Source organism: Symphalangus syndactylus, chromosome 3 (genome assembly GCF_028878055.3).
Source record: "Symphalangus syndactylus isolate Jambi chromosome 3, NHGRI_mSymSyn1-v2.1_pri, whole genome shotgun sequence".
NCBI classification, from domain to species: Eukaryota; Metazoa; Chordata; class Mammalia; order Primates; family Hylobatidae; genus Symphalangus; species Symphalangus syndactylus.
The window spans coordinates 139076789-139080104 of record NC_072425.2 but is presented as its reverse complement, the minus strand read 5'-3'; the positions used below and the strand labels follow the sequence as shown (position 1 = coordinate 139080104).

Below are 3316 nucleotides of genomic sequence, written 5' to 3'. Positions count from 1 at the left end.
TAATCAGTGATGTTCAGCTTTTTTTCGTGATTGTTGGCTGCATGTATGTCTTCTTTTGAAAAGTGTTCACAGGTATGCAATTTAATTCTGTGGATCTAACACCCTTGACAACCACAGCTTAGAGTGGTCTGTACTGTGCCACCTGATAGGTCAGCAAACTCTGGTTGATGATTTTACTATAGATAACTGGAAAGAAAGCAGTGTAAATAGCATAAGACTTGTCCCAGCTCTGCTGCAGAATAGACTGTGTGGCTTTGAGCAAGTCACCAAGCTCTGTCAGTATCATGCTCTCCTCTGTAACACGAATATAGCACTCACCATGACTATCTTAAGGACAATTAGGAGAATCAAGTGTGAACAGTTTGTTAACCACAAAGGTCTGTATATCTGTGTGCCATTATTAATAAGAAAGCTCTCTTCTATTTTTATCTCATGTTTAGATTTTCAAAACATTTCTAGGTTTCTTGTTTAGCAGCAGATTTCAGTTCCTTCCAAGAAGGCCAGGTCTCCCACAGGAAATTGTCTAGCATTTACCCATTTGACTGGGGGGGTGTCCTGAGCTTGGGGTAGCTTTACGAATGTGGAAAGGGAACTCCCTGCCTTATAACTTGATATCACAGGAATTTCCCCACCCACTTGGTGTAGGTTGTCCTCTCCTCACTAAATGCAAATAAGAAACTCCCAGAGAGTTAGTCCATGTGATGTTTTGTGGTATAGAACAATAAAAAGATGACAAGAACATAATGGAAAACCAAAACATGGTCGAATAAAACATGTAATTAATATATCCCAGGAGTTCAATTGGCTTCCTTCTCTGGTTGGAACCTAGAGAAACAAAGGAAGGGAGCAAAATACAATCCAATTAAAGAAAATGCAACTCAGGCTAAGGTCAAAGCCATGCTCCAGGGACCTTTCATTAAACACTTGAAGGCAAGTTCAGAATGGCTTAATAAAAGCCTTGACCTGTGGCATTAGGAATATATTGTCAAGGGAAAATCAGATTCTTAGCCCAGAGAAAAGATAGGAAACTTTGTCTATAATCCAATTAACAGATTCATATAGAATTGGTATTTGGAAAGTTCAGCCTATCTCCGAGGAGAGTGCTATGGAAGCTGGCTGAACTGGGACACCTTGGTTTCATGGGTTATCATTCCCTTGAAGCAGATGGCTAAACTGAACTTGAAGGCATCCAAAGATGATTATAGAAAATAACTCAAAATTCAGAGAGGAATATTCTCAAAGAGAACATGATATCAAATAATTTGTATTTGGCTTTAGAGTATTATCCTAACTCATTTTCAGCAGAGAATTTGCCTATGTACTGGTGTTTGGTTGAGATCATTATGAAAACAGACCAGCACTCTCTGGGTCTTCAATAACTAGAGTGGGGTAAAGGTGGCTGAGAGTTCTATTTGGAAACATAAAGTGTGAGATGACTATTAGACACTTAAGTGGAAGTGTGGAATATGTGAATAACCTCAAAAGCCATCCCCTCCACACTCAGTTGTCTCCTAAGCTAAAGTCTTTTTCTTTCTCTTTCTTTCTTTCTTTCTTTCTTTCTTTCTTTCTTTCTTTCTTTCTTTCTTTCTTTCTTTCTTTTCTTTCTTTCCTTTCCTTTTCTTTCTTTTTTTTCCTTTCTCTTTCTTTCTTTCTTTCCCTCCTTCCTTCCTTTTCTTTTCTTTCTTTCCTTTTCTTTTCTTTCTTTCTTTCATTTTTCTTTCTTTCTTTCTTTCCCTCCCTCCTTCCTTTCTTTTCTTTTCTTTTCTTTTCTTTTCTTTTCTTTTCTTTTCTTTTCTTTTCTTTTCTTTCTTTCTTTTTAAATTATTTCCATAGGCTATTGGGGAACAGGTGGTGTTTGGTTACATGAGTAAGTTCTTTTAGTGGTGATCTGTGAGATGTTGGTGCACCCATCACCTGAGCAGTATACACTGTCTTATAGTCTTAACCATGAAGTGTTCAGACAGTTCTGCCTATCCCCTGGGATGTTCCCCCATCACAGCAAACCCAGTATATCTAAAACAAAACTCGTCTTCTTCCTCAACAAGTCACCTTTCTTTGTGCCATTTCTTTTTCTGCTATGGGTTTCATCATCTTTCCAAGTCACCCAGGTTGTAAACCTCTTGGGTAGTCTAGGTTCCTCCCTGTCTTTTCCTACCCAGGTCAAGTTACCAAGTCTTGTCAATCATAACTTTGTAAAGGCCATTCTATAGTTCCCTCTCTTCACTTAATCTCTTACTACTCTTGTTTAGTCCAACATCCCTGGAATTCCTTTATATCTAGAAATTAGTCATCTTGACTACATCTCCCAATGTTTACTTTCAGTCTTTGTATTACCTCCATACTTATCTTTCAAAAACGGTCCCCTGCCAGTGTCCCCTTCCAATTCAGAAACAATGGACTTACCATTTGTGGTAAAGACTGCTAGGTGACTTCCAGTGTTCATCAATCCACTTATTATTCCTTAAAAACAGAACCCTGGACAATGTGCATAGCTGAGACAATAATCTTTCCCAGGTCCCCTTGCAGTTGTATTCAGTCATGTGATCAAGTTCTAGCCAGTGAGATGTAAACAGCAGTTGTCTTTTGAGTTGTTTTCTTCAAAAGAAAGAAGCAATTTCTTCATCTTCCTTCCCAAGCCTGGAATGGGATAAAATTGCTGGAGCTCCAGTAGCTGTCTTGAATCTTAAAATAATCTTGAGGATGGAAGACAGCAAGGAAGATGACTGAAACAGAAAGATAGAAAGAGACCAAGTCCCTGATGACTTTATGGGGTTGTCATACAACCCTGAACAGCTTAATTCTGTGCCTCTTTTATTTACATAGAATAATAAACATTTGTGTGTTTAAGCCACTATCCTGGGGGTATATTACTTATAGAAGAAGGCAAATCTGAACTGGCATACCTTTACCCCCAGGATGATGTCTGAAGTACTTAATTTTATATTCACAGTGGAAACTCTGCCTTTTCAAAGCCTGTTTCTACAACACTTCTCCTACCAGAAAAATTTCTGTCAATCAGGTCAATATTCTTCAAATGTGCTATGCATTCTCTTGTTTCTGAAATATGCTACAGTATCTCAGGGACCCTGACTTTCATTTATTTCCACAGCATCCAGCAAATACCTTGCATTGGGACTCAAATAAACAATAGAATATAACAGGCTTTTCAAGATGAGGGAAATTAAAAATTTCTCTTATCCAAAATTGTCTAGATAGCGAAGGAAAATGTTCTATATACTTGGTACTCAAACTATATTTGGTGGCCAACAGCATTTTATAAGACCCCAGGTGACTCAAATGCACCTTAAAGTTCGAA

General features: G+C 38.1%; 1 long non-coding RNA gene across 1 annotated transcript; it reads right to left on the bottom strand.

The window, feature by feature from the left end:
- Positions 1-757: 757 nt before the first annotated feature.
- Positions 758-2707, bottom strand: LOC134736226 (uncharacterized). Its single transcript, XR_010120120.1, has 2 exons — positions 2404-2707; positions 758-825 (listed from the first exon to the last, which is right to left on the bottom strand). It is a non-coding gene; the product is annotated as an uncharacterized lncRNA (long non-coding RNA).
- Positions 2708-3316: the final 609 nt, after the last annotated feature.